The sequence below is a fragment of the Vulpes vulpes genome, chromosome 5, assembly GCF_048418805.1.
Source record: "Vulpes vulpes isolate BD-2025 chromosome 5, VulVul3, whole genome shotgun sequence".
NCBI lineage: Eukaryota > Metazoa > Chordata > Mammalia > Carnivora > Canidae > Vulpes > Vulpes vulpes.
In genome coordinates this window covers 124,647,692-124,674,923 of record NC_132784.1, presented here as the reverse complement: position 1 = coordinate 124,674,923, position 27,232 = coordinate 124,647,692, and positions in this window count along the sequence as shown.

Genomic DNA, 27,232 nt, shown 5'->3' with positions numbered 1-27,232 from the left:
TTAGTATCTGATCATTCACACAATGCTTTTCAATCAACCATGTTAAAAATTGAATAGAACAGAAGCAACCATCGAAACATTATAGCAAAGAGTCATAAAAGAAATCATATTAATGTAGAGGATTTATGCTTTTCACTCAGTCCAGACCCCTACTGTATGCTTTGTTTCTGTCTACTCCATTATTTTTCTTTAGTCTATCATTTCCTGTCTTCATCTCCCACTCTCGTACTATTTAAATCTAAATTGCTGTATTCTCATCTGTGTGATACAGGGTTCAAGCCAATGATAATTTTGGGACCGATAAAGAAGCAGCTTAAAAGAGTTATTACAAGAATAATGGAAATAGCTTATCAAAGGAATTTTCAGTGACATCTCTTCTGGATGAAAGTGTCTGGAATGCTTTAGGTTCTTGATTTTACTTTTGAAAGTTTTGTGACATGTGTCTTGCAGGATATGTATAAATTGGACCTTGTGAATCCATTGCAAGATTGCTGCTGATTAAGCTGGTAAGGTTATGGTTGTGGTTGGAGATATATAACTAATCTCTCTCCAGAATATACCTTGAGAAAAATTGCTCCAGTCTCCCCCAAAAGGTTAAGCGTCAACTTACAGGGTGCAAATAGAGTATAGAGCAATTGTGAATAAAGAATGTCAGTTCTTTGGGGGCACCTGGGTGGCTCAGTCAGTGAAGTGTCTCCCTTTGGTTCAGGTTGTGATCCCAGTTCTCAGAAATGCCTACCTTACTTTCAGGGAACCATTTAAAAAAGCTTAAGTAAATCTAGATGAACAACTATTTAAATGTGATCCTAAGAATGTTTTCCCAGTGAGATTAAAGGAAGAATAACCCAGTACATTTCCTTTTTCTAAGGTTTTATCTACATAATGCAGTGGAATTTCACTTCCATTAATGCATAACTGATACGATAAAATATAAAAATGGATTAAGACAACTGAAGACTTGGGACACCTGGGTTGATCTATTGGTTGTGTCCTGTTCTTGATTTCACTCAGGTCATGGGCCTGGGTGGCTCAGTCAGTTAAGCACTCAACTCTTGGTTTCTGCTCAGGTCTTGATTTCAGCTCAGGTCATGATCTCAGGGTCATAGAATTGAGCCCCATGTCAGACTCCAAGCTGAACAGAGAATCTGCTTGAGGTTCCCTACCTCCCCATCTTTCTGCCCCTGCCCCCACCCCATCTCTCGCTCTCTCTAAATAAGTAAATCTTAAAAAAAAAAAAAAGACAACTGAAGACTCAAAATCAACTATGCTGGAAGATCAAATAGATTCTAGACAAGGAGGAAATTCTCTTCAACTCCACTGCATGACCCCGGCCTGCAATACAATATCAGTGTCAGAAAATTTGTTTATATATTAAATTTATATGAACAAATTAATTATGTTTACTCATGATGCGAAACTATTAAAATTGTGGTTTTACTACGTATATATTTTAACATGGGAATAAAATAATGATTATTACATTGACAATAAGTGGAGTATAATAAACAGTTTGCATACCTAGTATTATTCTAGATGCTTCACACAAATGGTCCTCTTAAATCTTCATAGGGAGTTAGGGACAGATAGGGCTAGGCAGGAAAAGATAAGGGGAAGGCCCCAGAGTCAGGCTTCCATAAATCTCAAGGACACCAAGATGCAACAAAAACAGAGATAATGCCAGAAAACGGATATAAGGAAGTAGATCCGGCCACCGGGCCCCAAATGTTAGGGAGTATCTTCCTTTGACGGCTACAAAGTAATCACAGAGACTCACCAGATCCCCCCAAAAAGCCATATGTCATTCACTCAAGAAGCATAAGAAATGACAAGGCTGTAAACTCCCTGGTTAGGTTCTCTATAAAAGGCCAGCCAAAAAAAATCTTCAGTGGCAACCCTGTCAGGACCCTCTCACTTCTGAGAGCTTTCTCTGTATCTTTGCTTAGTAACCTTCTTTCGTTTCTCCTCTGAGAGATTCATTCTTCGACTCTGCAAGACAAGAACGGAGCCCTCCTGCATCAATAGCACTACCATGTGGGAGATGAGATTACTGATCCCATTTTATAGATGAGAAAACTCAATTTTAGAGAAGTAAAACAACTAACAGAAGTAGGATTTTAACATACATCTCTCCAACTTCAGAGCCTTTCTTTTTCTTTTTTTTTTTTTTAAGATTCATTTATTTGTTTTAGAGAGAGAGCATGTGCGAATGGGAGGGGCAGAAGGAGATAAAGAGAGAGAATCCTCAAGCAGACTCCTCAACGAGCTTGGAGCCTGACATGGGGCTCAATCCTATGACCCTGAGATCATGACCTGAGCTGAAATCAAGACCTGAGCAGAAACCAAGAGTTGGGTGCTTAACTGACTGAGCCACCCAGGCACCCAACTAAGTGTAATTTAAATAAAAATGTGAAACAAAAACGACAAAATAAATAAATAAATAAATAATAAATAAATAATAAAATGGAGAAAAAGAAAAATGTGCAAACGGGTCTGGCTATTGTCAAGCTAAGGTTGCTTTTTCCCTTCTAGCAAAGCATTAACATTAAGGCCGTGGTGCACATCTCAAGGAAAGTCACACTCTGCCTGTCTCGGGTATTTATCGATGGGCTGCAAATTGTAAGGAAAGTTAATTTTGTCTACGTTTCTTTTGCCTTTGTTCTCATCAGATATAGCTCAGGAAAAGCCAGATGGAAGAAATATATAGGACAAGAAGTTCCCCGCTCTCTTCCAGGTGTACCACTTTCTGCCCATCTTTATACATCCACCAACAGGAAGATATCGAAATCCTGTCCTTTGGGTTTTTTTTTTTTTTTTTTTGGAAGCTTCATTACAGTCATGATTGATTAAACCATTGGCCACTGGTAACTGATTTAACCTCCAGGTTAAATGGAGGTTAAACTAACCTGCCCAGGTTAGTTCCCCTGTACTCCCGCGGTTGGTTCCCCAACAACCAACCTCCATCCTCAGCTAACCTAAAGGCTTTCTGTAAGTCACCTCATTAACTTAACAAAAGACACATTTACCGCTCTGACCATAGGAAATCCAAAGGTTTTTAGGAGCACTATGCCAAGAATGGAGTAGGAAATCAAGTATATATTTATTTTTTTTTCTAAATTTTAAAAAAGATTTTACTTATTTGAGAGAGAGACAGAGAGAAAGCATGAGCAGAGGAAGGGCAGGGGAGAAGCAAGCTCCCCGCTGAGCAGGGAGTCCGATGTGGGGCTCCATCCCAGGACCCCAGGATCATGACTTGAGCCAAAGGCAGATGCTTAATGGAATGAGCCACCCAGGTGCCCCCAACACATATTTCTTATTATAAATCACAGTATTGCATTCTCACAAGGATATTGTTGATAAATGGAAACCAAACACAGAAGTAATCATATGATTCTATTTGCAGAATTTAAAAAGGCAGAACTAATTGACAATGACAGAAAAGGGGTAGCACAGAAGGTGTTAATAACTGGGAAGGGGTCTAAAGAAGGCTTCTGTTGTGCTGATAATATTCTATTTCTTTATCTGGGCAATGGGCACGTGAGTATGATCACTTTGTAAACATTCATCAAGCAGTTCACAAAATATTTGTGCTTCTGTATATATGTTATACCTCAGTTAAAAAAAGAGCGAGAGGAAGCAGCCCGACTCAAGTTTATACTCCTAATTCATAGCTGTCAGCTGATGGTACATCATGTAGATTTGCAAGTTGTCCAATATCCCATTTTTTAATATTCATAGACACGACATACTTACATTCTATCTCACTCACCAGACTGTGGTCAGAATAGGAATTAAACTGAGCTTTGTCTCTTAGAAAACTTGCTACTCTTTTTTTTTTTTTTTCACTATCCCCACATCAAACTTATTTATTTACTTTTAAGTAAGCTCCACACCCAATGTGGGGCTTGAACTCATGACCTGAAGATGAAGAGTCGGGTATTCTGTCAACGGAGCCAGCCAGGCTCCCCCAGAGTTTGCCACTCTTAATTGTGATTGAGATTGGGACCCAAACAAGCATAATAAGCAGTGAGAGCTATAGAGGAAGGCTGGCAGAGTGGTTTTTGAATAGTGCTTCCAAGCATTAACTGAGAAATGAAACACCAAATCAGAAATAGAAACAGTTGAATAAAGTAGCTGAGAATTACAATTCTAAGAACTCCAATTTTTCTGTGACTTTCAACTGTTGCTTGAAATAGCCATAACTACAGGTTATAACAGTATTTTATGTATAATAATAATAAATTAATATTTGGAGTATTTAGTATGTGTCAGGAGCTAAGTCCTTTTCAAAAAAAATTTTATTAGAGAGAGAGAGCCTGTGCGTGCACCAGCAGTGGGGAGGGGTACAGGGAGAGGGAGAGATAGACACCCCACTGAACAGGGAGCCTGATATGGGGCTGGATCCAAACCGAGACCCTGGGATCATGACCTGAGCCTAAGGCAGATGCTTTAACCAACTGAGCCACCCAGGTGCCCCGCTAAACGCTTTTATACACATAATCACATTTAGCCTTCACAACCATCCTGAAAGAGCTATCATAATTATAGTCCTCTCCATTTTACAGATTCAGAATTTGAAATTTGGAAATATTAAGTAAGTCACCCCAGATTGCCCAGCAAACAAGTGGTAGTGTTTGAATTTGAGCTTGGATCTCTGGCCCAAAACCTCACTATCTTAACCAGTATATCCTACTACATACTTATTGTGTAATAGGTAAGGTGTATGCTCATTGGAGATCAGGGTGAGAGCCTATACGTGAGTGTTGAAATGAGTGTATTACAGTAAAGTGTCATAAAGATGGAGCAAAATCCAAAGCTTGAAACTACACATGATGCTAGTCAGGTTTGATATGCACAGACCATCATTAAACCCAGCCATATGCTGTATTATTTTATTTTATGAGACCTAGATGCATTGTACATTCATCAAAGATGTCTCTACTCTCTTAACATTCATCAGCATGTTATTTGTTTAGAAACTCAAGGTTGTTGTATGAGTTAACTGAGACTAATTTATAAACATTATGGGTTTTACACATCATCTGGGACCATTCTTTACTATTTAGTGCCAGTACTAGGAAAGAGAAAAAGGAGACTCAGAGACTGGAGGCTTACTTTCCCCATATTACCGTTGCCATGACAACTCCTAGGCTCTTCTCTGATGAGCTGCTGTTATCACTCAAAAAAAAAAATACTAAGTTTTGCATTTTTATTTTCTATCATTGACTTTCAGTATGTTTTATTTCTTATTTCTTATGACCCCTGACCAGACAAACTACAATGCATAAATAATCCTCTTAGTTGCTTTGGGATCACGCTTATCAGTTTGCATAATTCAAAAATTCTAAAAAAAACCCATAAAATAATTATTGTGCTTTCAATTTAAATTTAAGATATGTTATGGTTGAAGTAGTCATAATGTTGGTTTGGCTGGTTCTGAAAGATTATGGCAAAATCAGTAGACCACTGTATAAATGACCAGGACCAGGCTTTTCAGTCTAGTGAGCTGGACGGCGGAGAGGGAGGTTGCCTATGTGAGAAGCAGAGTAAACAGTTGGATATGTAATGTTCCTGAAGGGAGTATGGATCTGCCCACCCTATCCCAAAACATCTTTCCTGTTACATGTCAGACATGGTGGCTGAAATGCCACCATTGGAGCTTTATTTCTGTAAATCTCAAAAGATTTCCTTTAAAAAGATTTTTTTTGGTGTGATATATATAAGATACATGTTTAGAAGTGCATAAACCATAAATGAAGTTTAGTGATTTCAGTAATTATTAAGTGAACATCTGAGTAACGACCACTTAAACCAAGATATAAAATACTGACAGCACTTTCCAAAAGCCTCCCTGTATCCCATTGATGTGGGAAACAAAGGGAAAAAAATATTAAATTTTCTTACTACCTACAGCCCATTGACAAGTCCTTGAAACAGGCAGAGACATTCCTCTAGGGACTCAACTGTCTGAATATAAATACCCTGCTAAGGGCAAAAGGCAATCATAGCCTGACCCCCCCCACCCCCCCCCCCAGGATCCTGTAAGTCTACTTTAGCATGTAAAAATTCCTTTGGAAATTTCCTTTATCTCTAACCCTTCCAAAATAGTGTTGGCAATCATCCCCCAAGCATATGGCCCACACCCACCATACATATCTGAAGGCTCTCATGACTTAGGTTTTATTAGACAGAAATAAATGACCCTTTCCCAATAGCAGCTAGCCCCCTCGAGGTCCTGAAAACCCTGCTTCCAGAATTCCTTACTCATGCTCTCCCTAACCCCCTCCCAACTTGAAAGTACATCATGGGCCACTCCTCATAACCCCAGTGCAGCTCTTTCTGCCCACGGGTCCTGTTCCTGTGCTTTAATAAAACTACCTTTTTGCACCAAAGATGCCTCAAGAATTCTTTCTGGCCTTTGACTTTGAACCCTAACGTCTTTTCCTACATCATCATCAATTCACAGCCCCTTCCCCTCTTTTGCAGAGGTAATAGTGTTCTTCTATTTACAGTAATAAATTTCTTTTCTTCATACTTTTACCTGCTTTGTATGCATTCCTAAAGAACACAATTACATTTTGTCCATTTTTAAAAGCTATGGAAGTGGAATTCTGCTATAGGTATTCTTGATTGTCTTGCTTCTTTGCTAAGATTATATGTAAGACTTATTTGAGTTGTGGCATTTAGCTACAGTTAACTCACTACCCATGTTCCCTGAGCCTTTGGGCTCTCTAAGCAACAGAAATTGGCCAGAGGCCAAACAGGAGTTTCAGGCAGAGCTTTTGGGGGGCTTATGCTCGAGAACAAGAGAGACAGCACGAAAGAAATTATCCTCAGGCTAAGTTTCCAAGGAGAGTTCAGGGAGATTTTCTTAAAGAAACTGAGGTGGGAAAAGGATGATGTTAAGCATGGAGAGGCAGGTATTTTTAGCACCCGTGCATTTAAAAGTCATGCTTCTTCATGCACTGTGTGTCTAATAGCATGCACAATTTGTATTTCTAGAAATGATTGTCATCATTAGAATGAGAGGGAAAGTTGGGTGAAAATTTGGCCCTGGGGTCCATCTTGGTGCAGACGGGTTTGATCCGGTGCTGGCCAGTCTTTGTAGTCCAGTTCCTCCTTTCAGCAAGCCTCCTGCCTCCATTCCTGCAAGATGTGTTATCCAAGGGCAGAGTTTTAGCTATTGAGGAATGCTGGATTTGGTGGTCAGGGTTGAGAGGATCTGAATTAGGTCCCTGCTCTGTGTCAGCATGGCTCTATAGTGGAGGGTACATAAGGTATTCCATTGTACCCTATTGGTGACAAACATGGGCTATGTGTTCTTCATCTTTTGAATTGATCCTATGATCTTTCTAGTTCAGTCTTTTGTTATGCTAAATTAATTGATTCTAATGTTAACCCCATCTCACATTTCTGGGGTTTCTGTTTTCATTTATTAAAATTAGCCTTACTTTTTCTTTTGCATACCATCCTCATGGAGCTTTGGAATCAAGGATATGCTAACCTCACCAAAAGGAGTTGGGAAATGTTCTCTCCTCCTATTCTCTGTAAGAGTTTGTATCAGATTGATTTCATCACTGAAAGATTTCGTTGTTGAATATTAGGTAGAATTTGCTGGTAACAGACTTGATTTCTGTCCCCTCAACCCCTGAGGCTGAAGGATCCAAGTCTGGGTTTCCCGGTATGTTTTCTATTGCTGGCAAATGCCCCTCAGTCAGCATTAGTGCCTAGTGACTCTCCTCGCCTCTTTGGGATTAGGTTTTCTTGCAGAAATTTGTCTGGCACTTCTCCACCATTGTGTCAGTTCTTCAGTGTTTAAAGTTGAATTTTTAATATTCTTAATTTGTGTTTTATTTGTTTTCAAGTCTGCATTTTTATTTGTTTTCAAGTCTTAGGAAGGTGTATTGGAATAAATGCTTAATTCCAGAAAGAGTCCTCCTTAAATGCAAATAGACTGGGAAGGTAAACTCTTTGAATACCTGATCAAGTCACTTGAGTTCATTGTGCTCCTGCTACATTCCAGAACTAAGCTTGGTAGGGACTGATTGACCAAGGTGAAGAAGGATGCAAAGCAGTAGCCCTAGTAAATAAGACTGACCATGGAAGTGACCCTTAGTTCTATGCTACACCAGCTCCAACTTTTACTGGAAGAAGCAGTAGGTGTTGTTGCTCTCCCATGGCCTATTTGCATCATTGTTTCAGTTTGGTTTTTTTTTTTTTTTAATTTTATTTATTTATTTATTTGAGACAGAGAGAGTGAGAGAACAAGCAGAGGGAGCTACAGAGGGAGAGGGAGAAGCAGTCAACCTGCTGAGCAGGGAGCCTGATGCAGGGCTCAATCCCAGGACCCTGGGATCATGACCTGAGCAGAAGGCAGATGCTTAACCCTAAGTGTCTGAGCTGCCCAGGCACCCCATCATTTCAGTTTTTTTTTTTATTATTATAGTCACAGAGAGAAAGAGAGGCAGAGACATAGGCAGAGGGAGAGAAGCAGGCTCCATGCACCGGGAGCCTGACGTGGGATTCGATCCCGGGTCTCCAGGATCACGCCCTGGGCCAAAGGCAGGCGCCAAACCGCTGCGCCACCCAGGGATCCCCATTTCAGTTTTGACTACAAGGTAACTTTAGTCTCTGATGCCACGTGCTGACCCCACTTCTGGTCCCACACTTTCTCTGGTCCCAGCACTGCCAACCGGCTCTGTTTCCATCTCTAGCACACCTTCAATCTCTAGTGCATTACAGCTCATTAGTCGCTGGAAACCATGAGGGCACCCAGCCTTTGAACCTAAGAGAATTCACTTCAAAAGTGAAGGGATTCAGGTGACCCAACTTAAAGAGTCATCACCTGGTTCCATGGGTATATTAGACAACCCTGGCAACCACTCTGTATTTTGAAAGAGGGCCAGGCTATCTGGGTCAGATTAATTTCCTGCATTATTGAGGCTTCCACCTCCCTTAGACATTTCCTTATAGCCCTATCACCACTTTTTTTGAATGTATTTTACTCTGAAAGTGAGGAATCTGACCATTAGTCTCAAACCCTTTCTGGAGGCCCTTCCCATGAGCCTTAAAAGAAAGTGGTAATACAGGCAAAGAGGAATATACGATGATAAAAGTAACATTTTTTTTGTGGGGAATATACATAAATCTGAGAACCAACTCTTTTGCACATGGACCACAGCTATCCTGGGAGCAAAGACAAAATTTCCTTCTTCACAATCTATCATAAGCCAAAGCTGCCCATCCCAAAACTTCTGGGATTTGCCATCTTGCTGAAATATACGAGCTATTTCCTTGTCCCTATTGCTCAGGACTTAATGGAATCTGGGCCACTGCCTGAAATAACCCCACAATTAAGAATCTCTATACACTGACATCATATTGCCTTTCCTTTTCTGTTAATCTCTAGTGTAAATAGACAAATGTTTTTGAAAATCTATATTTTGAGACATTCTATGAGTGAAAAATTTACCAGTCTGGTTGTCATCAGACCCAAGCAAGCTCTAGTGCTGTTACTCACTAGGTGTACAACATTAAGTGAGTGGCATTTAATATCTCTGGACTTTAGGATTCTTATTTCTTAGATGATGAGATTCAACTAGATGATATTAAGAATGTCTTGATTCTGAAGGCAATTGCGATGACAAACTTTCTTATAAATTCAAGAGGTGAGTGGATAGACAGTTGCCATTTAGAGGTGGGCATTTTAGTTTGGAGCTATGAGCCCCCTAGAGCACAGATGTCATCCCTACTGTCTACCTGAGTTCCCAGCTGTCCACCAGAGATTATTGAGCTCCCAGGTATCAGGAAAGTTTGGAGGATAAAACATGATAGGTTACATTAGTGCTGAAGAGACTCCCATATGTCTTTGGTTTATAGCACTTATTTTGCAATGCCATTTCATTTATCACCTGGATAAGCTTAGACATCACTTATAGACTTTTTAGCCAGGCACTGTAGGAGCTCTGCTTCCATTTTAAACAACTTTTTTTTTTCAATTCATGAGAGACATTGAGAGAGAGAGAGAGATAGAGAGAGAGAGAGAGATGCAGAGACACAGGCAGAGGAAGAAGCAGGCTCCATGCAGGGAGCCCGATGTGGGACTCAATCCTGGGACTCCAGGATCACACCACTGAGCCACCTAGTGATCCCTTTTAGTCAACTTTTTTTGCCGTCCAGTCTATTGCAGGATTGTCATGGATATGTATGCATAGTAGAGCTTGGTGTGATGTATTTCTGATAGTTAACAGGGCAATAGGACGTGAACTTGTATAATGCATGAAAATTGGGTCACAAACTCAGGTTTTCAAGAAATATCACTTTTCCATTTCTCTCTCTTTAATATTTCATTTTTAGCTCTAAGCCCTCATTCCACCAGGGTAGCAGGAAGTTCCACTATAGTTACTTTGGAGTTCTCTCAGTTCCTCATCTTTCATGCTCATCCTTGAGTTATGCCAAGACCTCACTTTGACTAGTGAACCACACTAGATGTGAGCAATGGAGAGGAGGATTCTCCGATCATCAGCCATTGGTTTACATTTACATTGGTCAGAGTCTTCAGGTAGCTCCTCTGAGTTGTCCAATGTTTCCTCCAGATCTACAAGCTCCCAGTAGTGTCATGTCACTCATGGGTGAGGCCAATAACCTCAAATCTTATGGTTTTTCTAGACCAGTGGTTTTCAACAGGGGCAATTTTGTCCCCAGGAGCATTTGGCAATATCTGGAAGTATTTTTGGTTGTCACAACTTGGAGTGGTTGGGTGTTAACTGGAATTTAGTGACTAAAGGCCAGGAATGCTGCCAAACATCCTACAATGCAAGGATAGTACAACCTCCCCTGCCACCAAAGAATTATCCATCCAAAATGTTAATAGTAATGAGCCTGAGAAATTCCACCCTAGACCAGTGAATCTGACTACTCATTAAATTACCTGGAGAATTTTTTTTTAAAATACCTATTCTTGAAAGAAAAAAAAAAAACTACTCTATTCCTGGGCCCAAACCAGAATGTATATATCTGAATCTTTGGAGGTAAAGTTGGATATTGCTATTTAAAAAAACAAGAAACAAACAAAGTGCAAAACAAACCAAAGCAAAAATAAATTTTAAAAAATAAATAACCAAAAATTCCCTCTGGATTACCTGATGTGCAGTTATGGTCGAACTGTCTCAGGATCCTCTAGACCACTTGGCTCTTCTTTATCCCAAGAGGGTCTTCTTTTAATCTGAGGGAGCCTTTCTCTCCCTTCTACTTCTCTCAGTCCACTGTTTCATGCTTAAACCTCTTCTAATGGACTTCTGCTTTTAGAGATACTAGGTTTTATAGACTATTTTTGGAATTTTTGCCTGCCCCTTACTCTCCCATAGTCAACCAAGCATAGAGTCTACTACTGAATTAATGGAAGAAAATGAATAGGAAAACGCTGGGGAGGTGTGCAGAATATGAATTAACGTCTCCAAATATTACCCAAGCATATACTTCATAAACATTGTACAGTTTCTCTCTCTTTTAAAAAATATTTTATTTATTTGAGAAAGAGGGAGCATGAGCAAGGGGAGAAGGAACAGACTCCCTGCTGAGCAGGAGCCCAATGTGGGGCTCAATCCCAGGACCCTGAGATCATGATCCGAGTTGAAGGCAGACTCTTAACCGACTGAGCCCCCCAGGTGCCCCCATTCTACAATTCCCTAAAAACCATCACTGTTATCCTCCACTGAAGCACCTGAATGAGTTCTACTTGATCTCTCTAAAAGGGCACCTTTAGGGCGCCTGGCTGGCTCAGCCAGTGGTGTGTGTGACTCTTGATCTCAGTGTTGTGGGTTTGAGCCCTATGTTGGGTGTAGAGATTGCTGAAAATAAAATCTAAAAAAATTATATATAAAAGCATTTTTTATAGTTTTAAGTTTTTATAGTTTTACCAAATGCTTACCCAAGTCTATAATTTCACTTTTACAATTGTTAAGGGACCATTCCAACAGCACATTCTGCCAATAACCTCATGCTCAACATTTCCAAATCCAAAGCAAATTCATCATCCTCCATTTAAACACTCCCCTTTTCTTCTCCACCTCTTCCTTCATTTCCAAATTATCCTAAAGAGGACAGCATTCCTCCACCGCTCAGGGGTGAAAAGGTGGAATCACTTTTGACAACTATCAGTCCTTCATCTGCTGATTCTATTACATTATCAAGATCCATTGTTTTTAAAGATCTTCCTTATTCCTACCCCCATTTTTCCAATTTCTACAGCTACCACTTGAGCTCATGACCCTGTCACCACAGGCCCACGATACTACAGTGTCTTCTATCATACTTGGCCCAGTTGACTGCCATGTTCCATCTATTCTTTGGCCAGGATATTTAAGTTATTTAGCCCTACTTTCACCAACTCATTGTTCTACTAAAGAAATTCCCTACTGTGAGTTGGATCAATTCCAAACTCCCCTATGCTGCCTTCAAGTCCCCCACAAGTTGGCTCTTTCATGTCTATACCTCTCTAAACCCATGGAAATGCTACCAGCCTGGTGCTTCCCACCATGTGCTCATGTCTTTCAGCAGTTCTGCAAACTCAACCGAGGAAGAGCAGCAAGCCAGATGTGGTGTCTCTCCTACAGCAGATTAATGCAGCCTAGTGATACAATATGCAGTCATTGATCCGGTAAGTGCACTTCTTAAATCACTCTCAGGAAGAAGAATCAGGAGTCATTTACACTAATGTGGCATAGACAACAGTATACATTTATGTCTTGATCCAGGCCTGTACTAACTCTCTTATTCTCTGCCACAGTCTGAAGGGCGTAGAACATCGAGACATTCTGCAGAACATCCCAGTGGCCCATTATAGCAGTGGGATCATGTTAATCAGACTGAGTTGAGCAAGAAATGATAAATATGTTGAAGACTTTGGTAAGACACACACTGCAGACAGTAAGAGTTCGATGATAAAGCGTAAAGTCTTGACCTCCTTCCTTTGACTAGGGATGACTCTGAAGGAACATCCCAACTCCACTGCTACCTGTGGAGTGAGCAGAGGCCTCTCCCAGGGCTTCTTCACTGAACAATTTCTCCTCAGTCTAACCCTACTTCCTTCCCTGCCTCACAAGTGTTGTGCCACAGTGCACTCTCCTGCATGCAAATATTCCAGAGTCTGTTTCACGAGGAACCCGAATGTAAGATAATGACTAAGGTAAAATCTTCAAATAATGAGAGTCAGCAGGTGATATCAACCAGAGAGGTAGAGGATGATGGCAGATTCCAATGACTCAAATTTCTGAGCTGGTATTTGTGGGCTGGAGGAAAGACGAAGAATGGTCTACAAGTGGCAAGGAAAGGCAACAACCACCTGCAAGCCCAGTTGCTCGGAGTGTGGGCAAGAGAGCAGCCTTCATTTGAAACCGCCAGAGCAGAAGCAGAGTCCTGAGGGGAATGCCAGCTATTGGGAAAGGAAATGTTCAGAGAAGATTGAGGAGAGTTCCTGATGGTGGAGCATGAGTTTCAGAGAGCTGGCAGGAAGAGAGGGAGTGAGAGAAAATCTAAAAGGAGGATATGCCAAATTGCTTGGAGAGTAGGTGGGAGAAAAGACCACTTGGCATCCTGGACTCCTGTAACTAAAGTAAGCAGGGATAAAGAACGGGATGAAGTCAGTGCTGAGATTGTCAGAGCAGGGCAGCCCCAGAGGCTGTGCTCCCCTGTGGGGAGCAGGGGGGGAGGGGAAGGAGGACAGGTGAGGGCCTTGGCAGGGTTGCAGCGCGTTGGGGTCCCATTGCCTTCCACCAGAGTTGATGTGAAGGCTTGGAGAGAGTGACTTATATTGAGCATCAGACACTCCGCAGCCCTTTCTTCGATTCTGCACAGGGGAGAAGCAGTGTTTGCCTAATTTAAAGCTCGCCGCACATTTATGAGATCAGGTGAATGATTTTATTCTTTCTCACAAACACAACAATCAGTAACTGAGACATTTACTCCTCATCACAAAAACTTTCTCTTTCTAATTGCCGATATAGCATCAAATTAAAGATGTTTGGTTATAATAAGAAGCTTCAGAAATTGAAGTTGTCAAGCAAAAATATCCATGTTAATCTCAGCTCCATTAAACATACACACACAAAGGAAAAAACGGTTATCTGCCAAGTGGAAAGAATAAAACCAACAAGAAATGAAAATATGTTCATATTTATAAGAAGCTGAGATGAGGAATAGACACGGGCAAAAATAAGGAGTAAATTTCAAAATATAATCCTGATGCTTTTTTCTATAATAGTGTTTACATTTGTTATTTGGAAAAACATTTCTTCTGACAACTTCAGTCAGAACAAAGCCTTTCCTTTTTGTTCAAAGAGCTGATCAAATACCTATGGAGGAAAGGTCTTAATTCTAAGCTCATCTTTGCCCTGACTAACTTGGGAGAAAATCATGTGTTGATTCATTCATAAAGCAAATTATTTGTCTTGTACCTACTATGTACCAGGCACTGAACTTAGTTTTTTAATTTTTTTAAGATTTTATTTATTTATTTATTTGGGGGAGAGAGAGAGAGAGAGCACATGAGCAGGGGGGAGGGTAACAGAAGAGGGAGAAGCAGACTCCCCGCTGAGCAGGGAGCCTGATATGGGGCTCAGATCCAGGATCCTGGAGTCATGACCTGGGCCCAAGGCAGATGTTTAACCAACTGAGTCACCCAGGAGCCCTTTCTTTTTTTCTTTTCTTTTCTTTCTTTTTTTAAAGATCAACTTACTCTTGAAGATTAAACCTATGGAGGAAACAGAGATGCTCTTTCTCCTCATAGAACTGGGGGTAAGTAGCTGGACATAGACAAAGAGGCCACTATGGTTCAGCATGATGGGAGCTAAGGGAGAAAGCACGGGCGTTCCCAAGCACACAGGAAGGGCCCTACATAAAGATAAGTAGGAATGGGATAGTAAGATGAGTAGTAGGGTGTGTGAGGCAGAAGCAACAGCTCCTGAAAATGTAGAGGGGATCTTAGCAAAACAGATTCAAATATTTGATATGTGATGGGTGGGTGGGTGGGGAGGACCAGCTAGAGTATTATCACTGGGGGAAATGGTTTGGTCTTTCCCTTGAGGATGGTGAGTCATTGATTGCATCTGCATTTTAGAAGGATCGCTCTGACTACTTAAGGAAAAAAATAGACCGTGCTGGGTGGGGGTGGGGGGAGTTGGTGCTCGAAGGAGAGAGGCAGTCTTTGCTTAATTTATAATCAGGTGATATTTATGTTTTTCCTTTCCACCACAAACATTCCATGATTTGATGAAATAAATCACACAGACATACTGTAAGTCATCATTAGGTCATTCAGAACAGCCACAGATTTCATAAGGGCTAACATTTATTACAAGCCTACTGCAGATCAGGACTTATTCTGGGTACTTTGTATTAATCAATGAGTCTTAAAACTCATCAGGACCCTATGACCCATGTTCTGTTATTGCTCCCACTTTACAGAGAAGGAAACTGAGACATAGTGAAGGTAAACAGTAAGTGGTAAATGTGGATTTGCTGCCAGGTAGTCAGGTTTCAGTGCCCAGGCTTTACACCTTCGGAGGGAAATACACCGACTACTTTCCTTCCCATTATTCAGAAATTTCGTGTCCTACAGGAAGTGTTTCCCAGGTGAAAGGAGAAGAGATTTTCCTTCATGACTAGTAGTGACAACCTGTAATCTGTACCCAAAGTTGGAATGAACCCAATAGGAAAGCAGGAAAATAACCAAGCTGATTTCCTTCAACGTCTGTGCTCAGAGATCAACTTTGTTTTGTCATAAATAACAAAGGTTTCTAGCTTTTATTAAATCTGTTTCCCAAATCCTTCCTCTTTTTGAGTAATAAAATTAGAGAAAGAAAGTGTAAGAAGCAATCTGAGTCTTTGGTCATGTCCTTTATAAATAGAGGTACTCTTTTTTTTTTTTAACTGGGAGTAATTATTCCTAATTTTCAATTGAATTGAAAGTGGCTTGCCTTAAGTAAATTAAATGCGCGACAAAGAGGAAGGCACTTCGATATACCAGTTTTGGTGGCCAAAGTGTCACAGTTCTTCTCTAAAATTACTGTTAATGACCGTTTCAGAAAACCTGTAGTTTCTAGGCAGCCTGGTGGTTAAAGTGAATAAACTTCGCATCTTTACGATTTTTCAGAAGAGAAATGGTCCCTGAAAATTGGGAGCCATTAATGTACTAAGATATCAATTTAAAAAGCCACCAGTTTCTTAACCTAGCAGCAATGCTCCTAAATACTCAATAGTTTAAATTCCTAACATGTGGGTTCAGCTTGGGGAAATTTATCTAATTGGTCTACATTGGAAATGCTTCTTATTTTATTAATTACTTTGGTAAAACATTATTCAAGATCTCAACAATCTATTTTTTCCCTTTCCTTCTTGGCTTTTGGTGTTCTCTCTCTCACTCTCCATCTCGGGTTATTTTATCCCACCATAGGGAACAAAGTGTTAGGAGTTTACACTTACAAGAACACACACATCACACCATATCGTGTTAGGACACTTCATATTTCCCTTTTAACGGAGGAATCAGAATGTAAAAGGCAGAGAGAAAGTAAGGACATGGGACTTAGGAAACTTACTAGTAGGTTAATAAGAATGGAGGACAGGCGGTCTGTGCAAAGGAAAAAGATATCTGTGCTGCAGATAAAGGTGGAAAGTTATAATAAGAGGAATACTCTGAGAGACTTTGCGTGCCATGCAAATGATGTAGCTTTGTTCTCTAGGGAATGGGGAGCCAGTGAAGACTTTCCAGTAGAGAGGACAGATGCATTAGATGGGAGCTATGAAGGGAGAAGGGTGGGGGTGGTCGTGGGAATGACTGGAAGGAGACCAACTAGAAGACTTGCAATAGTTCAGATAAAGGATGAAGGTACCCCAAAGTGAGAGGAGTCAAGATGGTAAAATGAGAGGATAACTGATTCTAGAGTTTTAAAGGAATTCTACATAAATGAGGCAGAAGAAAAGAATCTAAGGTGACTTGTAGGTGACTTGGTAGCTTGATGTTATACTTTCACTGAGAGCGGGTAAGGTCTAAGCTAGAGAAATCAATGGAGGCATTATTAACACAGCGGTGGTAGGTGGAGAATGAACATTTCATGGGCACATACCTTGTGGCAGACCTATGTCTTTCATGTCTTTGTGAAATTCATAGTTTCACATTTATTTCTTACAGGGACTTGATGACTTATGCATGATTAGTCCCATCTTACTGAGGACAAGGAGACAGGTTCTGAGAGGTCAGTACTTTGCTCAAAATCATATGGTCAATAAGTACAAGAATCAACATTCCAACCAATGTTTCTGGGAAGTGGGAGGATCAAGAATTGAAGAGGCGAATGGAGCAAGAGGGGTCCTAATGAGGGTGGTCTGAGAGAGGCGGGCAGTTAGAAGGAGTGCTGCCATAAAGGCAGTGGGAAGGGAGAGAGATTCAAGATGGAAGGATGGCCAGCATGATCATTGCTCTGAGATGAACCATAGAAAAGTGGTTGCTAGTGATCTTAGGAGAACAATCTCGATAGTCTGCTGCCCAGTTGCTGGTGCCTGAGGTGAAACTTCAATAAATGAGCAAGGGCCATATGTGCAGACAACTCCTCCTTCCTTGAGCCTGGCCGTGGATGGAAGGAGGATTAAGAGCTCCGTCCCAGGTGCTCAGGGTTTAGCTAAGACTTTGCTTGTTTATAGGATTAGTCTGGACATAAGGGTGTTTATCACCTTCTGTGCCGAGAAGGACCCAGTGGTCAGGAAGGTCAGAGAGATGTGTGGCAGATCTGGGAGAAGGGAACTACAGAGGGAATAACACTTTTCAAATGACAGGAGAAATCTCAATCTGGACAGAAATGTCAGACTCCACCTTGGTGTTCAAATAGTCTCCTCCCTGTGTGGCCAGGAGTGATTGTTCCTCTGCTGTCTTGAAGGTGACCTACTTGGTTCCATGACTATGTGTGCCCTTGAGAACTGAAATCTCTGAGGCCTAATTCAAAATTCTACTTCTGCAGGGCAGTCCCAGATTACAAAAAAAGAAGTTCTAATACGATTTCTGGCTCGACCACAAACGTTCTGTGTGATCTCTGTTTCTTAGTCTTTGCTCCTTATCTCCTTAGATCCCTGAAATATTGTAAGGATTTGAAAGATCATTGTGTGCATCTTTACGTCTGCCTCGTGCTCAGCACAATTTTTTGCACACAGTGGGGGTGTTATCGTGTTGATTTGCATGTGCTTTGATCCTGAGAGGATCAAGTCCCTGCTACCCTCTTAAGGAAGACTTCCACGTTTCTTACTTGGGAGGAAAATATATACCCCAGAATTTAATCCCTGCAATTCGTAAGCTAGATGTGAGGTCATACCATATTATCTAAGCAGCCTTTGTTGTATTTCTTATTAGGTAAAATTGTAACAGCATCTAAATAGACTGTGATTTAGTAGTAAACAGAGCCTCTCCCAGAAACTGCTAGCTCCTCTCTCCTTCAGACTCTGGAGATGTCCTTTCCTCAGCGTGCAGGGACAGAATAATTGCTAATTCTATATGTATCAGTAAGTTGTTTGCAAGTGGCCATTACCAAAATGAGTTAATTAAATAATAGCATGACGAGAGTGAGTTGAGGTAGAAATTTGACCCAGAGGCAAATCCATTAACGTGTTGCTGCTTGCTTCCAATTTTAGAATTCTATCAGATTAAGGCAAAACTGAGTCAGTCAAATTATCATTCAGTTTGACATAAACTGAAGATAAGAGGTTGCTCTTCTTCTGTGTGGAAACTTATTCTAGCCAATATTTAAGTTAAATGTAATATAATAGGCATATGGTTGGTACATGCAGGATGATCAAGCAAATTTAGAGCAGCTCACATCTAGAAGGGGAGACGTATCCAGCTCTCCATCCAGGCATTTTTCATATAGTGGTTGATTTTTTCAACTCTTCGTCAGGTTGCTTTGATAGTGGGTAGTGACTCTCTCCAGATTGTGTATCCACCCGTAGAAGAAACCCTGACCCACCTCCCACCTCGGTAGCCCTTACTCTTCAGCCACAATGAATGTGGACATCCCAGAAGGAAGCTGTCAGAGTGTTTTCCACTCTAACCAGACCCAGGACCGAGTTGAATCCCAGTAACAACCCTACTGCACTGGACAAAAAGACACACTCTGGCTGTCTCACATTGTATTCTCCTTGTGTCCCTGGGTAGACAGTCTGGTGGTCAGCCCTGTTTGGAGCCCAGGGATAGAAGAATAAGGAGAAGGGACCGCCTCTCTAAAGTCCTGAACAGCATTCCTGACTCTGTCATAAATCTTCATTGCTGGGAGTACTTAGAAGCCACGTGCCCGAGGGGCCGGCCATCCGCCTAGACATAAAGCAGTGCTCTTGGCTGCATGTGATCAATAAATATCCTTTGGCCCCTCTGTGAATAGCAAAGATGGTGACCTCAATGTCACAGAAAATTTCTAATTTGGATAATTACATTCTGCTTCTCTCTGTTGCTCCTGTGGCTTAAATAGAAAATGGAATTCTTCATTTTTGTTCGTCAACTGCTGCTTAAGTGTCGCTGCTGTGAGGTGTCACTGTGGGCTGTTGAACATCTGCTGTGCCCCACTTCGGAGGTGGTTGCATTTTAATTGAATTTGACTTTAATTGACTTGAACACACTACATAGGTAATAAATCTGTTTGCAAAAGGCTTTTGAGTCTCTTTAAATAGAAAGATTCACATAAATATGAAAACAATAATTAGCTTTATAAAAGATATTTTGGGGATACATTTTTCTTAAAAGATATTTTGTGAAACAAAGTCTATTATTGTGTGTTTTCCATAAATGTACAATAAAATGCGTATTATTTTTCTTTATGAAGCTAAGAGTTTTGGGGTAGCAAATCAGTGAATCAGTGACTATGTTCTCTACACCTGCCTAGCACAGGCCTAGGCTCTGACTCTTGTTAAAAGGTGCTGAAGAGATAGAAGAATAAGTTTTTTCTTCTAGAGGTCCAGCCTATCTTGCTAAGGCAAACATTGGAGGATACCAAAATACGGTGGGTGGGAAGGGTATTGGATCCTCGGTCTGCCCCAAACCACCTCTCCTTCCATTCTCTCACAAATATCAAAAATCCCACTATTAAAGTTCTGTGGAAGATCCATAGCAATGAAAATTTATGTCTTGAAAGGACCACAAAACTATTGAATAGTAACTATTGAATAGTCTTGCAAGTTTTTCTTTCTACATTCACTGAGAGCCTTCTACATACTAGAAAGCTTGCCTATGGCATCATCAGTATTGGGCAGGTGAGGACATTTTCTATAAATTGGCAAGGTTGCATTGTTAACAGATATTAGAAGGTGGATTCAACTCTTGGCAAGCTGTTTCCACTTCCCCAGCCAGTCTTCCTGCTGATCAGTTAGACGCAGCTTTGTCCCACAGGCTGAGGGGAATGTAGATGCCTACCTAACTACACAACAGTGTGACAAGAACTGCCATAGAGAAGTATGTACTGTGACACCAGAACTGGAAGGAGGAAATGACTAAGTCTGCCTTGGGGGTCAGAAAAAGTTTTCTGAAGGAGGTGGCATTTCAAACTGGGTCTTAAAGGACAAAGAGAGGATGAGACTGAGAGCACAGTCTGATCTTGTGAAAAGTGCTTGCACTTTAGAATCAAGAAGATTGAAGTTTGAATCCTAGTTCCGGCCCTTAATCATTCTATGAATTTGAGGAAGGTTTTTAAATTTTTTGAAGCATGATTTTTTTCCCCTTATTTTCAAAAGGTGAAAAAAAACTAATTTCTAGGAGTGTTGGAGGACAAATGGGTAGAACAATGGCCTCATCCATGGCAGACAGTCAGTGATGACCCATCACCCTTTCCTTTCTCAGGCAGAGAGAGTAACATGTACAAAAGTTGGTTAATGTGAGAGACAGAAATTTGGTTTGGCTCCAATAGAGGAAGAGTGGGATATCTTGGTTGGAGACAAAGTTTGCCCAGGTTCTGAAAGGGGTTGGGTGTTCTGCAAGGAGTTAGTATTTTATCCTGTAGGAAGTTGGGAGCCATTAGCCATTTGCAAGCAGAAGAACACCATGATCAGATTTCTGTCTCAACATAACTGGTGTCAGTGGGGAAGTTGGATATAAGGGTGACAAAGAGGTCAGTGAGGACACCTATATAGGTGAAATATATATATAGTGAAAATAGATGTAGGAAAATTACTCTTAGTAAATGAAAATGCCATTGAAATTTTTGACTTCTATAAAGTAAAGGGGACTTGAGATTTTTAATTAATGGGTATATGTAAATGGTGCTGCTACTAATCATTTCAGGGAAGCAAAAATGTTCGGGAAAGGAAGATTATCAATCTTATTTATATAATAGAGTTTGATTAGCTTGCATACTTAGAAATTAATAAGAAAAACAATATTTCTATATAAAGAACCTCATACCAGCCTTCTGTACTTCATACCAGAAGTCTTGATGTTAAGAAAAGTAAATATGGAATTGAAGCTGGAAGGCTTTGAAAGACAAGAAATTATGGGAGAAAAGGTGGGAAAAGAGAAAGCTTTGAGGGGGCACAGTTGGTTCTCACCAAGGTGGTTTCCAGGAAACCCCTGAAGGGAAATCTCCCACCTAAGCCTGCCCAGTATACAATTTACTAGAGAGGAGTAAGCAAGAACCATTCCTGACAATAGTAGGGTGTGCAGAGTTCTCGGGCAGCATGCCAGGAACTTATTTGAATTGCTGATGGTTGATGATGAGCATTTTTATTTGAATTGCTGATGAAGCAGGAGGCAATTTTGGTATATCAAGGTTCAGATGTGTAAGGAAGTACCTCCAATCTTAGGGAAAAAAGGGATCGGATATCCAACACACTAAATATCTGTTACTAAAATCCTTATTCATCTCCTTTCCTATCCTTAACTATATTCTCTTGAAGAATCTCGACCCATCAGTCTTCAGACTACTCACCAAGAGTCAATTAGAGATTTCAAGGAGAGTGGAGTGAATGCAGAAGATTGGCCTTGGGGACAGGTCTTCCAGACAGAGAGATTTTACAGGCTGAGAGGCATAACTCAGTGGTTAAGCTTCTTTGCAAGCAAGAGAGGGAAAAAAAAATAGCTAATTTAAGCCAAAAAAAAAAAAAAAAAAAGGAAGGCAGAAAGAAAGAATGTCATTGAGGTGACTTACAAATTCAAACCAGCTGGTAATGCTGTAAGGACAGGGTCCAGAGCGGTCTGGGACACCAATAACAAAAACCAATGGACAGTCTCTTCAAAGTGCCATCACTGGAATAGGCCAGGTCCCTTGTATCAGTCTCAGTTCAAGAGTCAGATTGCCAGAAGTAATCCTCCAAGGACCTAATGTGGGATGGCAGGACATTTTGATAGTTATACCACCTTGATGGAGATATATATATATCTATATCAAGTCTGTATCCGGTGAACAAAGGAGGGCTAATTCTCCCACGCAAACCTGGGGCAGGCACACTGACATAGTAGGGATCGGATGCTGATTAGGGGACAAATCACTGTGTCCAGCACCCCCTGTATTCAGCATAACATGCTGATAAAAAAAGGCAATCCCAGGAGACTTTACTGGGCCCAGAGGGGACAGAGCAGCAGGCGTGGATTCCGAGAGGCCTGGGATCCTCACATGGCTCATGTCCAAAGCAAATGCACTTGACTGCCTGCATTCCTTTCCAGGACTGAATTTGGAATTCAAATCTAACATTATTTGGATGGAAGAGATATGACTTTGCTGGGCTGTTTCAAAGAGCACATCAAAGGAGCTCTTTGTAAATAAATCATACTGTTATAAGTGTTACATAAATCTTGAAGGACTGTAACTGCTCTTCATTATGCAACTGGGTTATGTTACAATTAATGGCAAATGCCAGGACATTGCTGAATATATTTTTTTTCCTTTTCCTTTTATCCTTTCAAGAGGTGAAAATGTTGATTCCCATGCCTTTGGGAATTATGGATCAACTCAGTCTATTCTTCTGTTCATCACCTTCCATGCCATCCCACCTTTTAACACTCTCCCAATGTAAATTTGGCTTTTTCTCATGCAAATACAGGTCTTTACTGAGAATACTAGATTATTTTTAAGTCAGAGGAGAACTGGTAATGCCACTTTCTTAAATGAACAAACTTCACACACAAATGGAGATGCATCTCTCCAGTAAATGTAAGTAACATACTACCGGCATACAAATCCACACTGTTCCTGCTACTGCCGCTCCTTCTGCTTCTGCTGTTGCTACTTCCAGAGTCCATGAGCCCATCGAAGGCTGAAATGTCCATTTGTGATCAGACTTTCTCTTTTCTTTCTTTTAAGATTTCATGTTAAGTAATCTCTATACCCAATATGGGACTTCAGCTTACAACCCCGAGATCAAGAGTCACATGCTCTACCAACTGAGACAGCCACAGGCACCCCTGTGATCAGCTCTTCTTTCCCCAGAAGACAGAGGTATATTAGGAAAGAGTGCTATTTGCAGATCTTGAGTTATATAAAATATGAGCTCCTGGCCTCATGATCTGTCCTTATTAAACACTTTCAGTAATCCTCTAATTGCCACTCAATTTGTGGTCTCTGCTGCTGCTGTTCCCCAGTAAAACCACACCTTTGGTGTGAAGACAGTGCCAATTCTTATGTTAAGGTCAATGGTATCTGATCTTAGTGCTACATTGGGGATGTCAAACATGGAGCTACTTACCCAGATATTATCATGAAGTTTAGGACTAAAGAACCTCCAGATTCCAACTTCTGGACCACTTGCTTTCACTGTTAGAGAGTTCTTTAATGTTGCATAGGACGCTTGGGACCACCCATTTGGCTGAGACTATTTCCCCTTATAAGAATAGATAATCCATTTCTGAAGACTGATTTCTGACTGGCTTCTATGAGGCATATTAAAAAAGAGAGAGAGAGAGAGAAATGCAAGAGCTTGCAGTAGAGCAACAGAAACAGTGTAAGGCCACCATCTCTTTAAGCCTATGGATGTTAATCATAGTCAGGGTGGAGGAAGACAACCGAGGGATAATGAGGGACCTGAGAAGGCCATCTGCTTTGTGTAAGTGGAATTAGATATGTCATCAAGTCATTCATGCATTCACATTTGGTCAGAGGACGATGTCCTACCTTCTGATAGAATACCAATTTCACTGAAACTGGACTTACGTATTTACTTAATGGATTTCATACCTTTTTCTGGTTGCAGTTTCCTTGAAAATATGCCAATATAAATGAATGAAGATAAATATATCTGTATATGCAGTTCCTCTGTACCATTCTAGGGAAGGCTTTTTCTAAAAATATTTGCTCGGAATGTCTAAGCAGAAAAATTTTGTGAGATTCACAGAAATTTCAGCAATCTAGGTTTTATTTCATTTTCCAAAAATGAATCAACCAAACAAATATAAAGTTCCAAGTTATTTCTGTATCATAAGAGTGTAGTGTATTTCAAGTTACTAGCCTTCCTCATACATTATATGTAATAACCATGGATCCTCACTGTGCCTGGGAAAATCTATACTAATACTTTATATTTTGTTAGTATAGATTTAACATAAAGTATTTATATCTAAGCAACCAACTAATTCTGCTAGCACTAATGTCAGCCTTACTGATATACCACCACTTCAAAATGTTAAATATTGAAAGTTCATATTTGGTTTTTCCAGATGAAATATTGCATTTTTCATGACTTGGGTCAACTTGAGGGGTAGACTAATTTTTTTTTTTATAAAAGAAAGATTACTTTCATATCTCCTGGGCTTTCTCTTTCCTGAAGATGGTTATTTATGGGGGCACCTGGGTGGTTCAGTACGTTAAGTGTCTGCTTTTGGTTCAGGTCATGATCTCAAGGTCCTGGGATCTAGCCCCACAGCCTCCCTGCTCAGCAAGGAGTCTGCTTCTCCTCTCCCTCTGTCCCTCCCCTCTGACTCATGTTCTCTCTCTCTCTCTCTCTCTAATAAATAAATATTAAAAAAAAGACTGGTCATTTATAGGGAATCACCAATAATTTATCATTATGTAGACTGCTAACAAAATTTTTGGTTGGAAGAGTCATCTTCTGATCTCCAACATAGCTACTTGTCAGAGGCTCTCACTAAGAGCCATGACTTCATCATTTTTATCAGAAATTACAGTTGAACTCATGTGAGACTTCTTCCGAGGGGCACACAGAATCAACTTAAGTCAAATGCTTCTCACTATGCCATTCAATAGTTCATTATAACCCATGAGGTTTGGGAAATAAAAATACAATTCAATACAGTTCTTAAGTTCTTAAAAGACTTAATTACAGGCCTGAAAATTACAAAGGAGGTATCAATTGTTTGATTCCCTTTTGGCTATTCTAGAGTTGAATGGCAATTTCAGTTTTCACTGTACCCTAGAGATTTTTTATGATTCCCTGTGTTGGATGTCTCTGTACCTTAGGGTAACTATCAATCTAAGAATTACGTAATTAGTCAAAAAATGGCCACATATGACCAGATTTGGGGGGTAGGGATGTTTCTTTTTGTTCCCCCAATTTTGATCTATAGTTTTCTTTTTTTATTTTATTTTATTTATTTATGATAGTCACACACACAGAGAGAGAGGCAGAGACACAGGCAGAGAGAGAAGCAGGCTCCATGCACCGGGAGCCCGACGTGGGACTCGATCCCGGGTCTCCAGGATCACGCCCTGGGCCAAAGGCAGGCGCTAAACCGCTGCGCCACCCAGGGATCCCCTGATCTATAGTTTTCTTGAAATAGTTGTCTTAAGGGACTGGTTCAGACTTTCCACTGCCCTTTCTGGCCAACCTCCCCCCTTCAGAGCCCAACTTTATGTATATCTGGCTCAAGAGCAAGAAGAAAATAACTCCCCTACCAAAAACAGAACCTTCTACCTGCTGACTGTGGCCTGAAATTCTTTTCACAGGAATCAAAGTGTCTCATTTCACAGCTAGAAATCAGGGGCAAACACCTGGAAGAATTAAGCTTCGGTGTGGATGAGATTGGATCTAACTGCAAATGTTGCTTATGAGGGTTGACTGTTAGGCTTGAAAACATAAAAGATAGACCAATAATTGTGAGGTTGGGATGCTGGCGGTGATGGGCAAGAGACAGGAAAGGAGGAGTTCCAGCAGAAATATAGCCTGGTAGCAGGTGGCTGGAAGACTAAGAGAGCCCCTACAGCTGTTCTGTCCTCTTGGGCAACTCTCTAATGACAAATAGACAAATCTATGACAAATAGATCAGGGGAAGTCTAGAAGAAGCAAAAACAGAAAGGTAGTGGCATTTATACTTGTGTATGTGCTTGGCTAAGATGTTTCTGGAAAGCTGTGAAAATTGGGAAGGATCCTAAACGATCATTTTTGAGGCAATATTTTGGAATGTGCAAGAATCTTGAGGCTAAGCATTTGTACTCCAATCAAAGTGTTTGGAATGTTTGCAACGGAGTGTGAAATGAACCCATGATATGAACAATCAGTTTCCTGAATTATACTTATGTTCATGTGCCTGGGTTTAAAATACCAAAGAAAAATCACACTTTGAATCTCCTAACATACTGAGGAGACTCTGATCTGTAAGGGACAATGAAAACATGGTTTATATTTGGGGAACTCTTGTGTGCCACGTAAGACTTGCGGGAGAGGAGGAATCTATATTATTCAGGTTATAGAGAGGTTCTCATCACTGTAACAAACCATGCTGCAGAACTGTGTCAGCAAAGTGTCCTAGACATATTTTGATGTTTAATAACTATTTGATGAAGATTTCCGTGACAGTCTTATGGATAGGTTGTTGGCATGACAGCAGCATTGGTGAGTTATAGCAGCTTACACATCCACGGTTGATGCTAATGAATGATACTGTGTGGGTCAGCCGCTTCCAGAGCAAATCCTGAGTAAAGCACACAACACAGCCAGTGAAGCAGCATCTTCAAAAGAGTATTAGAGGCTCTTCCTTGATTTCACCCTATTCAATAATCAGTGACTTAGATAAAGTCCCAGAAAGCAAGATTATCCAAATTTCAGAAGGTAAAATTAAGAATAATGATTTATTCAGTAGAAAGAAACTACACAAGAGATTACCTAAGTACAATTTATTATTTCTATGAGCCAGAATACTGGATTAAAAGTCTGCAGAATGAACTTTAATAGCGATAAATAATACTTCATGTGTTTTTCAGTTTTATTTTTATTTTTTTAAAAGATTTTATTTATTCATTAGAGATGCAGAGAGAGAGAGAGAGAG